The following is a 13,138-nucleotide window of genomic DNA, read 5'->3' as shown; positions in this document are numbered from 1 at the left end:
TCAAGTCCTTTGCCCATATATGAATTGGATTTTGTTATTGTTGTTGTTGAGTTATAGGAGTTCTGTGTATATTCTGGATATTAATGTTATCAAATATATGATTTGCAAATATTTTCTCACCATTGGGTATGATATTAGCTGTGGGGTTTCTATATATGGCCTTTACTATGTTGGGGTAGTTTCCTTCTATTCCTACTTTGTTGAGTGTTTTATCATGAAATGATGGTAAATTTTGGTGAATGCCTTTCCTTCATCAATTGAGATGATCATTTCCCCCCCTTCATTCCATTAATGTGGTGTATTATGTTGATTTTTGTATGTTGAACTATCTTTGCATTCTAAGAGTAAGTCCCACTTGGTCATGGTGTATAATCCTTTCAATATGCTGCTGCTAAATTCAGTTTGCTATTACTTTATTGGGGATTTTTGCTTCTATTTCATGAGAGATATTGGTCTTTAGGCTTTTTTTTTTTTTTGTGGTATCTTTGCCTGGCTTTGGTATCAACGTAATGCTGGCCTTATAGAGTGAGTTACGAAGTATTCCTTTTTCTTTAATTTTTTTGGATTAGTTTGAGAAACATTGATGTTTGTTCTTCTTTAAATGTTTGATAGTATTCCTCAGTGAAACCATCTGGTCCAGGACTTTTCTTTGTTGGGAGGTTGTTTGTTTGTTTGTTTGTTGATTCAGCCTGCTTATTATAGTTCTATTCAGATTTTCTATTTCTTCATGATTCAGTCTTGGTAGGTTTTTTGTTTCTAGGAATTTTTCCATTTCATCTAGGTTATTCAGTTTGTTAGCATACAATTGTTCATAATACTCTCTTAGAATATTTTTTATTTCTGTAGAATTGGTAGTAATGTTCCACTACAAATAACCTTTGAGCACATGCCTTCTGTGTGTAAGGCACACTGTGTTAGGTTCTGCAGACCTATCTCTGAGTAAGATTCCATGGCATCACAAAGTTTACAGTCCAATGCGTTTAAAATGTGATTTAGAGACCAAAGTTTGATAACCTTCCAGTTTTCAGAATTTGTATTAACTATACTCTAATTATATTAACTATACATATTCAGAATTATGTTAACTAACAATTTAGGATATCTGTTCGCAAGCTACATTCAGTGAAAGAAAGCCCTAATGATACAGTCTTACCAGCCCTTACTTTTTGCTACTACTGTATTCTTGCCAAAGGTCCCTGGTCTCAGAATATGTGTTATGTGTAGCAAACAATCTTGGAGACAGAGCCAACCAGCAAGAGTGCACCCTAGTCACGTATTACTCTTTGCACCACACACACTCAAATTTAGGCATGGGGATGAAAAATTATACCTTTTTATTCAGGTATAATATCCACACCATAGTGCACATGAAGTGCACTAATCTTAAGCACACAGTTTGATGGGTTTTTATGTATATCTGGACCTGTGTAACCACCAGTAGGTAGATATAAAATATTACCATTGTGCATTACTAGAATACATGAGACATGAGAAGATTTGAGCTCTTAAAATCTCAGTCTGGTAGCAGCGTAGTGTAAGGAGGGTGAGACAGGCTCTGAGTCTTCATCTGGGAGCTTTAGCTGGAGGAAGCCTCCAAAAATTCTGCAAAAATTCACATTCATATGTTCACATATTCTGCAAAATCATCTTTGGCCTGAGCCCTCGAACAAACTCTGTACACACACACACACACACACACGCGCGCGCGCGCACGCGCATTCATTCAACATTTATGGAATCTGCAGGTTCTGACTTGGTGGAGAATTCAAAGATAAAGAAATCAATGTCCCTGCCCCTCTAGAGAAGAGCCAGTGTTACTGCAGCCCAAAAACCCACAGGGCTCACCTTCGGACTTTTTCAGACATGGTCGGCAGCAGCTGCCATACTCCTTATATCCTCCTGTTCTCAGAAAATCCTAGCACTACTCTCCCCGTCCTTGTCATGGGCATCACTTACTCACCTGAAGTTAGGTCAGGCGGGGGGTCATCTTTACTCTGATCATCTTATTCTACTCCTGCTTCTTCAGCTCTGGCCTCCAGAGCTGCCGCCTTTTCTGTATGTCCAGAAATTACGTCCGATGATGTGGGATCTGAAGGACGTGGGCTAGTTAGCCTGGAGAGAACACCATTATGAAGTAAGTCAATTACTGACCACAGGGCTGTGGAGAGGGATTGTATAAGAAGGAAGTGGACTGATTGTTCATGGTCTGTGAAAGAAACAGTAACATAGGCTCAGGTTAAGAAAGGACAGATGGTATTTCAAGTGTCGGAAGAAAATCCTTATCCAAAGCCACTCCGGACCTCTCAGAGGGGAGGACAGATAGACTGCCGCCCAGGGGGGAGTTTCGTGGTTCTGACTTCAGGTGATGGGTGGGGTTGGCCTGGTTCTCTGATCCTGGTGCTATGATGTCACTGCAGAAGGAAGAATGGGGAGCTGGGCTCGGCTCCAGCTGCTCCAATTCCTCTGTCCTCTGAATTCCGATAGTTTTGGGGTGAGGGGAGGTGGGCTGAGTCCCACGTGTCCCAGCTCAGTCTCCCCTCTAGCCACCTCAGCCCCTACCACGTTTGTGGAGAGAAATTAACCCGTGTGAGTCCACGCCACCAAAGCAAGCAGAGCATATCTGATGAAGCGGATCCAAAGAACAACAATGAAAGCACCCTTTTAGTCGTCTGTTTCCAGAAAATTTAAAGAACAAGCGAACTACATTCAAACTGAGCTGGAAAAGTATATCTGGACGATCTGTGACTGTGAGAGTGGATGAGTCTTCCACCTATGAGCTTTGAAACCACAGCATTCACTTTCTTCGTCATCCTTCTAATTTGCCTCAGTTGCATCTTCTTTTTATTGGTGGTTTTTTTATATAAATGGTATAAATCCATGCTGATAAGTTGGGATCAGATTTAAAGTCACATTAGTAAATGTATCTAGAAATAATACAAGACAATTTAAAATGCAGCAAATAATAGGGCTGTAGCTATCTATTTTTTCCTGTTTCAGGGTTTTAGAAATGCTAATTTCCTGTTTAAAAGTGAAGTTCCTTTCCAAGCCTTAACATCAAGAGCATTCTTTCTTTTCCAAATTTTGTCCTTTTTTTTTTTTTTTTTTTGCGGTACGCGGGCCTCTCACTGTTGTGGCCTCTCCTGTTACGGAGCACAGGCTCCGGACGTGCAGGCTCAGCGGCCATGGCTCACGGGCCCAGCCGCTCCGAGGCATGTGGGATCTTCCCGGACCGGGGCACGAACCCGTGTCCCCTGCATCGGCAGGCGGACTCTCAACCACTGCGCCACCAGGGAAGCCCTGCCCATTTTTTAATTGGGTTGTTTGTTTTTTTAATATTGAGCTGCATGAGCTGTTTATATATTTTGGAGATTAATCCTTTGTCCGTAATACACAGAAAATTTACCATCTTAACCATCTTAAGTGCACAGTTAAGTAATATTAAGTACACTCACATTGTATAGCTGTCACATCCATCCACAGAACTCTTCATTTTGCAAAACTCTAACTCTGTACCCATTAAACATGAACTCCTCATTCCCCACCACCCCAGCCCCTGGTAACCACCAATGTACTTTCTATCTCTACGAATTTGACTAAGTACCTCATACAAGTGGAATCACAGTATTCGTCCTTTTGTGACCAGCTTCTTTCACCCAGCATAATGTCCTCAGGGTTTATCCATGTGTCAGAGTTTCCTTCCTTTTACTGCCTGAATAATATTCCATTTGTATGCATATCCCACATTTTGTTTATTCATTTGTTTATTCATTTATCTGTTGATGGACACTTGTATTGCTTCACCTTTTGTCTATTGTGAATAATGTTGCTCTGAATATTTAAAATTCTAAGAAATTTCAGACATAGCTAGATGACCATTTATAGCTGAGTATTCCCATATGATGTCATGGTTTCACTGCCTGTATCTGAGTCCATATTTATAAAACCAAGTTACTTTGTCATAAACTAACAAGAAAAGAGTAGAGGAGGAATGAATCCATAAATGGTGCATCTATGTCAGAGTGAAGGCCAATTTCCTGGTGACTGACTATACTAGCTGAGGTTTTGTAAACCTTCCAGTAGAAGAAAATAGTGGGAAAATTGGCCATCAGTGCCCATGATAGCACAGGCACATGGAATTCCAGAAGAGCCAATCAATGGTGCCACAACTACAGGGTGAATCAAATTAACTAAATGTTAATTTGAATTTTATTAGTTTTATACTTTTGTTTGTATTTTATTTGTAAATTTGCTTTGATTTTAGAATTGAATGAGAGCTCTAAGAATGAGTTGATGTCCAGTTTTATGTTTCTACATGGTTTAAAGTAACACTGTGTATAATAAACAATTTAAGGCAGTTAAGGGGGGGGTCCCTGAGAACTCTTCTACAGGATTAGGTTATTGATGAGTAGCAACTTGGAGATGAATGGAGATGACTCTAGTGACAATTCAGGGTTGAAGGATGAGGGTCTGGAATAGGGAGGTGGCAGAATACCAGGAGTAAAGAATGTCAGTTTCTGGCTTGATATGGGGAAATGAGAAGACACAGAAGTGACTCCTGAGTTTGGATATCTGACTGTCAGAGATAGGAATGTCCAGAGAGGTGACTAGTTGAAGGGATAGCTCTGCCAAATTTGAGGTGTCCACCAGAAATTCAACTGAAGATACCCAGGGGGCAGCAAAGCTGTAGGACTCCCCGTTTCCATCTGCTAAGCTATGGCTCCAGTTAAAAGCTGAGCTTTCCTTCTCAATGCTCATTGGTGTTTCTCTTGTAGAAGTGGGATCAAACTCACCACCTTTCCTCTTTAATTAGCTGTGGACTCAGGGACCTTCTTCAAATGGTTACCCAAGCAAGACATGTCACCCAAAAGCCAAAAGGGAAAAGCTTGGTAAATTAGAGTATTTTTACAAAAACTCTGTTTAGGAAAAAATAAAGTCAAAAGACAACAAACTGGGAAAGCCTATTTTTAAAAAAAGTTTTATATTTAAATCATTTCAAATTTACAGAAAAGTTGCAAGAGCAGTACAAAGAACTGTATGCTTTCACTCAGATTCCCCAGTTAACAGTTTAACACATTTGTTTTATCATTCTCTCTCTCCATAAAATTCATGCTTAAAGCATTTGAGAGTAGGATGCAAATACACTATATCACTCAGCCTTAGCACTTCAGCGCATATTTCCTACAAACTAGGACATGCACATAACCAAGGCCATCCATGAATTAACGCTGATACACTATTGCCATCTAATTGACAGGCCTCATTCAAAATTTGCTGGCTGTCCCAGTTATATTCTTTATAGGTCAAGGATCCAGTTCAGGATAATGCTTTCTGTTTAGCTGTCATGTCTCTTTAGTCTCTTCAGTTTGGACCAGTTCCTCAGACTTTCTTTGACTTTTCTGACCTTGACACTTCCGGATGCTCAGGCTCAGCAGCCATGGCTCACGGGCCTAGCCGCTCCGTGGCATGTGGGATCCTCCTGGACCGGGGCACAAACCCGTGTCCCCTGCATCGGCAGGCGGACTCTCAACCACTGCGCCACCAGGGAAGCCCCTGACCTTGACACTTTTGAAGATTACAGATCAGTACTTTGTAGCATGTCCCTCACTGTTGGGTTTGCCCGATGTTTCTTTCTTTTTTATAAAGACTTTATTTTTTAAAATAAATTTATTTGTTTTTGGCTGCATTGGGTCTTCATTGCTGCGTGCGTGGGCTTTCTCTAGTTGCGGTGAGTGGGGGTTACTCTTCATGTGGTGCGCAGGCTTCTCATTGAGGTGGCTTCTCTTGTTGCAGAGCTCAGGCTCTAGGCGTGGGCATCAGTAGTTGTGGCACGCGGGCTCAGTAGTTGTGGCTCGTGGGCTTTAGAGCGCAGGCTCAGTACAGGCTTAGGTGTTCTGCAGCATGTGGGATCTTCCCGGACCAGGGCTTGAACCCATGTCCTCTGCATTGGCAGGCGGATTCCTAACCACTGTGCCACCAGGGAAGTCTGCCTGATGTTTCTTCCTGATTAGGTTCAGGTCATGTATCTTTGGCAGGAATATTCCATAGGTGATCCTGTGATCTCAGTGCATCATATCAGGAGGCATGTGCTGTCATATGTATTGATGTAATTTAATTTTTACCACTAGGTTGAGATGGTGTTTGTCAGATTTCTCCCCTGTCAAGTTAATAAGTAGTTTTTACTTATTAATAAACAGTATTAGTTGGAAGTCTACTGAAAGGAAGGCTCTCCCTTTTCTCCTATTCATTCATTCATTCATTCATTAAATATATCAGTATGAACTTTTAGATTCCTGTTTTATTCAGTGGGTTATAATCCTTTACAATCATTATTTATTTGGATGCACATATGTTCCCAGATATGGCCAGTGGGGACCCCTTCAAGTTGGCTCTTGGTCCTTTAGACATACTTAAGCACTTTGCTATACAGGATGTTCCAAGCTCATCTTGTACTTTCTCTGCCCCAGACCCTGAATCAGCTATTTCTTTAGGGGAGATTGGTATTCTGAAAACAAGAACTGCACACTAGGTATGCTCATTACTCCTGAGTTATCATTGTTTCTAGACTCTCTCAGTGCACAGAGGTAGGAAATATTATGTATGTACAAACATATAATACACATATATGCAGACATATAATATGTATTAATTATCTATTGCTATGTAACAAATTACCCTCAAACTTAGTGACTTAAGTAATTAATAATTTGTATTGTCTCTCATGGTTTATGAGGCCAGGAATTCAAAGTGGGTACAGTGGGGAATGACTTTCTCTGCGCCATGATGTTTGGGTCCTTGGGGCTGCAATCATCCAAAGGTTGTTCATTCACATATATGGCAGTTGCTGCTGGCTGTCAGCTCAGGAGCTGTCACTGGAACACCTATGTATGGCCTGTCCATGGGACCCTGGCTTCCTCACAAGTTGGTGACTGGGTTCCAAAGTCAAGCAGAGAGAAAGAGAGAGAGAGAGAGAGAGAGAGAGAAAGAAGGTGAATGCTGTATCCTTTTCATGACCTAGTATTGGAGGTCACCTAGGCATTAAGTTCAGCCCACATTCAAGGGCAAGGAGATTATATTCTACCTTTGAATGGAAGAGAATAAAAGAAAAACCCACCAAAATGTGGACCTACTTTATTTATTTATTTAATTTATTTTTGACTGTGTTGGGTCTTCTTTGCTGTGCGAGGGCTTTCTCTAGTTGCAGTGAGCGGGGGCTACTCTTTGTTGAGGTGAGCGGGCTTCTCACTGAGGTGGCTTCTCTTGTTGCAGAGCACGGGCTCTAGGTGCGCAGTCTTCAGTAGTTGTGGCTCGCAGGCTCTAGAGTGCAGGCTCAGTCGTTGTGGTGCATGGGCTTAGTTGCTACCCAGCATGTGAGCTCTTCCTTGACCAGGGCTTGAACCTGTGTCCCCTCCATTGGCAGGCGGACTCTTAACCACTGAGCCACCAGGGAAGCCCTGGACCTACTTTAAAACCACCACAATATCAATATCTATAGCTGTCTATCCTTACGAAAGATCATGAGCTTATACCAATACTTCCCATTCCAATCCAGCAAGGTCTACTCTAGCTTCATCTGCTCCATAATTTCCTTCTCCAATAGTGAGAAACCTGGTTCCCATTATGCTCCATTCATTTATGCATTTTATCAATCCCACTGTATGTCACTATTCCACCAAACACAGGGCCACATATCCTTGGTTCCAGCACCATTGATTTTGGTGACTATTATGCTGGAAAAGCCTATTTTTAATAAAAATTTTTAATTTTTATTTTATATTGGGGTATAGTTGATTTACAATGTTGTGTCAGTTTCAGGTGTAGAACAAAGTGATTTAGCTATACATATACATATATCCATTCTTTTTCAGATTTTTCCCATGTAGGTTTTTACAGAATATCAAGTACAGTTCCCTGTGCCATACAGTAGGCCCTTGTTGATTATTGATTTTATATATAGTGGTGTGTATATGTTAATCCCAAACTCCTGATTTATCCCTCCCCTCCACCTTTCCCCTTTGGTAACCATAAGTTCGTTTTCAAAGTCTTGAGTCTGTTTCTGTTTTGTGAGTAAATTCATTTGTATCATCTTTTTTTTTTTTTTTTAATATTTATTTGGCTGTGCCAGGTCTTAGTTGCGGCACACGGGATCTTTGTTGCCATGTGCAGGATCTTTAGTTGTGGCATGCAGGATCTTTTGTTGTGGCATGCAGGATATTTTAGTTGCAGCATGTGGGATCTAGTTCCCCAATCAGGGATCGAACCCGGGCCCCCCTGCGTTGGGAGCACAGAGTCTTAACCACTGGACCACCAGGGAAGTCCCTGTATCATCTTTTATGATTCCATATATGTGATGTCATATGATATTTATGTTTGTCTGACTTCACTTAGCATGATAATCTCTAGGTTCATCCATGTTGCTGCAAATGACATTATTTCACTCTTTTTTAAGCCTGAGTAATACTGCATTGTATATATGTACCACATCTTCTTTATCCATTCATCTGTCGATGGACATTTAGGTGGCTTCCATGTCTTGGCTATTGTAAATAGTGCTGCAATGAACATAGGGGTGCATGTATCTTCTCGAATTATGGTTGTCTCCAGATATATGTTCAGGGGTGGGATTGCTGGATCATATGGTAGTTCTATTTTTAGTTTTTTAAGGAACCTCCATACAGTCCTCCATAGTGGTTGTACCAATTTGCATTCCCACCAACAATGTAGGAGGGTTCCCTTTTCTCCATAGATTGGAGAGGAAAGAAACTAGTGGGGGCAGGGAGACCATTAGGAAAGACATTGTAAGGAGCCAAGCAGTAAAAAGTGAAGACTCCGAGCAAAACAGGGTGGGATGGAATAAAGAAAAAAATGATTCAAGCAAAACACAGAAGGTAGACTTGATAGGCTGTCAACTGTGAGGGATAAGCAAGGTTGCCTTACTGTACAACTTGTTGTGAAGTGTAGACAGCACCATGGACGGTGCCCCCTTGAGCTATGTGGGGCGGAGCTCTGGAGACAAGGGCAGGGTGGGGCACAGATGAATAGAACATCCAGCCCTTGGATGATAGGTGATGCTGCCCACAGGCCTACAGAGGGAAGCCAGGAGGGGAACAATAGGAGAAGCAGGCTCTGGGACGTGGCAGTGAGCCAGGGCTTGTAAGTTATTCTCCAAATGTCTATTCTACTCGCCTTCCTTTATTAACAACTCCTTCCTCTATATTTTATCTGGGAGTGTGTGACTAAGTTATGGCCACTGAGATGAGCATAGCAGTGATGTCTCAATTTCTGAGTCATGCCCTTGAAAGGAGAGAAGCACACCTGCCTTTTTTCTTTCCCTCTTCCTGCAGGTAAGAATAGGGAAGTGGTCGTGAGCCATCTTTGACAAAGCAGATGAGGGCAGCATCTCAGAAATGGCAGAGCAACAACATACAATCTGAAAGCCCCACACATCCAGCTTCCACTGGTCCTAAACCACTAGTGAGAAAGAAATAAACTTCCAACTGGTTTAAGCCACTTTGGGGGATGGGGATGGGGGATGGGGGATGGGGGATGGGGGTGGGGAGAGTCTCTTGCTACAGAAGCCTAGTTTGTATCCTAACTATTAGAGAAGCTATGTAAAAGTGGGGTGTAAAGTGACAGAGGAAAATGTACCTCTCAGATCTCCTGGGCAGGATGCATAATTGAGGGTCAGCCCTGCTGCTGTTCTCTGAGTCACTGCTGCATTTGTGCCAAGGCTACCCTCAGGGTGCTCCTAACTAATGTCTGAACTGGCAAGGATACAATTACTGCAAGATGCAGGACTCCCTTGACAGGAACATTGCCTCTAGGAGTTGCCTGACTTGGCTGGTAAATCTAGAAGTGTCAATTGAGGATTGTTTGGAGTTTGGTGGTAGCTTGTGTTTGGGAGTAAAGGAGACCAGCCAGGGAGGGTGAGGATAAGACAAAAACATTTTTAAGTGCTTCCTTCATGCCTGGAACTGTTCTAAGAGCTTTAGTTGTATTAATTCCTTTAATGTCACACTACCTATGAGGTTGGGTGGCAAACACTGCTAGTTTTCCCCCAATATCTCTTCTTCCCTTCTTTGGGAACAGAACTCCCAAATGTTGGCTGGGCACATGGCTGACTAGAACAAGGATAATACTCCCAGCCTTCTTTGCTAGGTGTTGCCATGTGACATGTTCTGGCCAATAGGATCTAAGCAGAAGTGCTGGGATATGTCTTACAAGTTGAGGATGTACACTTGGTCTTTCTTCTTCCTTCTGGTTAGAATGTGGTTGTGTTGACTGGAACTGGACCCTGATATGGAAGCCATGTGGTGAGGATTGCTAATGTAAGCTCAGGTCCCTGATGACTGTATACCTTCCATATTCACCATGGACTGCCTATTTTTACATGAAAGGAAAAGGCTGTCTTGTATTATTCTGTTATTGCTACTCTGTTACTAGCAGTTGAATCTAATGGTAATACAGATAGGTAGTAATACTATCCCCATTTTACAAAGTACAAAGAGGTGATGAAGTACAAAGAGGTTAGGGAATTTGCCCAAGGTCACTCAACTGGTAAGTGGCAGAGCCAAGACTTGGATCCAAGCACAGGGCTGCAGAACCTGCCAGCGTGGTCTGATACCGCTATGGGAGATACAACTCAGCCACATTTCCTTCACATTGGCGTAAAAAGACTCTTCACACTGGCTTTCACACCTTCCTCAAAATGTCCTCATTTCAGTCTTAGTGCCCATTCCATTTGTGTCCAGCCTACTTCCCCCTAGTTACTTTCCTGACTTTCACATCTTTGCTAATGCTTTTCTTCTTTGGTCTGGACCGACCTCTCCCATTTCTACCTTCAAAGCCCAGTTCTCTCCTTTCATATCTCTTCAACCAATGTCTTCTTTTACTCCTATGAAATGATTCATTCAACCAATATTTTTTTCCCCTATGTATTAAGAATGACACTACTTATATACCATCCTGGGAAGAATCAAGAAAATAGGCACTCAAGTCATTTTGTGTTCTGCAGTTCATATGAGGAGCCCTAGTTGAGAAAGGCTAATAATAGACATGCAAACTGAAGTTAGAGAGTATAAAAGACTTGCTCAATCTACAGCATATGGAAAAGCTAAAGACGGGAAATTCCTGTGCTAAATAGTCCCTAGTGTTATTATATAAACTCATCTATGGGAACCACGTTAAAATAAATCCTTTTAATTTCTCCCCTTCTTACCCCTGCCCCCATTCATGCAACCAGTATTTATTGAGATCTGCTGTGTGCTAGGCACTGGGGATTCTACAATGCGCAAAAACAGATCAACAGTTAGTTGTAAGCTATCATACTTACCTTTGTGTCTGCTGCAACAGTGGCTTTCAAACACTAAAAAAAAAAACCCAAACCAAAACAACAACAAACTCACTCAATATAATCATAACATACCCCACACATGTGATGATTTAAGAAGCAATGTTTACCTTTACCACATGTAATCACTCTAGTATTTAAACTCTATTCTCTTTCATTGAGATAACACTGATGGTGGATGCCTGTTGAACTGTTTTTACAGCCTACTAATAGGTTGGAAAGACAGGTTTGAGAAATGTTTGTTCCCTTTTCCATTCAGTTATCCAAACAAACATTTCCTGGTGCCTACTGTGTGCTGGGCACAGCTCAGAGCCTGAGAGCAATGCGGGGTCACAGTGCACTACAAGCTCTGGTGGGGTGGGGGGCAGCCGTGTATACTGGTGAATAAATATTAATGCAGTTAAACTAAACTGAGAGATAGGCATCAGAATTACAGAAATAAATTAGAGTGGTGACTTCCATAAAAGCAGAATCTTAGCCTCTTATAGACCTGTTGTGATGTGAAACTTGAATCAAAGTCCTGATTCTAGTGCATTGCTAACGAAAGTCAATCCTGGATACAATCTTTTCTGTCACAGAGAAAGACAGAGACAGAGAAAGACAGAGAAAGTGTGGTGCAGGTGTGTTTAGAAAAGGTGACAATGATTTGGTCTTACCCTGGTATAGATGGGTTATGGGAAAAAAGACATTCTTACAGCATTTTGCATTTCTTCCCCCAAAGCCTGTCAGTGTCATCACCCTCACTTTGCTGCAGGTGAGATGCCATCTGAAGTTGCCCAACTTGCCACCTCATTCATCTCCTCTCCCTCTCCCCAAATCAAACTGATCAAAACCAAGCTTGGTATAGAAACATCCATCCTTATCCTTTCTCCTTGGGTCTTCCTATCCCAGGATGAGCCCCACCTGCTTTTGGACTCATCTCTTCCCATTGCTTCTGGGGCTTTGCTTTACCACCTGGCCCTCTTTTCACCAGCTAGTCCCCATCAGCATGTGAAAACATTTAAAAGGAAAAGGCAAAATCTCCTTTCACTCCATATCCATATCCAGCTACTGTCCATTTCTCTTACCCATCCTGTCAAACATTTTGAAAGCATGGTCTCAACTTTCTCACCTCCTCTGTCCACTGGGACCCGGCTTCTGCCCCAGTCGTTCACTGAAACTGCTCCCTGCCAAGGGCCCAATGGCCCTCCGGTCAAATCCAAAGAACAATTTCTTTATTATCCTACTTGCCCCCTTCCATGTCTAACACTGCTGACCACTCCGTCCATCCCGACCCTTGGCTTCCATGATCAAATGTCTTCTCTGTTTTCTTCCTCCTTCTTTTGGTTTCCCTTTTCAGGCTCCATTTTTCTGCCCATCCCCTGCATGCTGATCTCCAGGGTTATCACCTAAGCCCTCCGCCAGCCTCTTTTCATTCTAGTCTCTCAGAATGATGGTGACTAAGCAAGGTGCAAGTCCCAGGCTCTGAAAAACACTTCCTCCACTGCACTCCCATATCACGGGTTCCACTTTTAATGCCTCTCAGATCTGTCACCTCCTCTCCACTCTGACAAATATCCCCCCTTCCAGTTTTTAATCCCACTCCTGTCCATGGTTCAAATTGTCCTAAGAATGATTTTTTCTAAAACACAGGCCCAATCATGTCATTTCTCCATTTAGATCACCTCAGTGGTTTCCTGTTGTCTACAGAACAAAGTCCACGATCCTCAGCAGGGCAAATGAGGCCTTTCATGAGGGGGCAATTTGACCCCTTGCAGCCTCACCTCCTGTAGCCCCCCTTACATGACTCTG

The sequence above is a fragment of the Hyperoodon ampullatus genome (assembly GCF_949752795.1).
Source record: "Hyperoodon ampullatus genome assembly, chromosome: 15".
Classification (NCBI taxonomy): domain Eukaryota; kingdom Metazoa; phylum Chordata; class Mammalia; order Artiodactyla; family Ziphiidae; genus Hyperoodon; species Hyperoodon ampullatus.
This window is presented reverse-complemented; position numbering follows the sequence as displayed.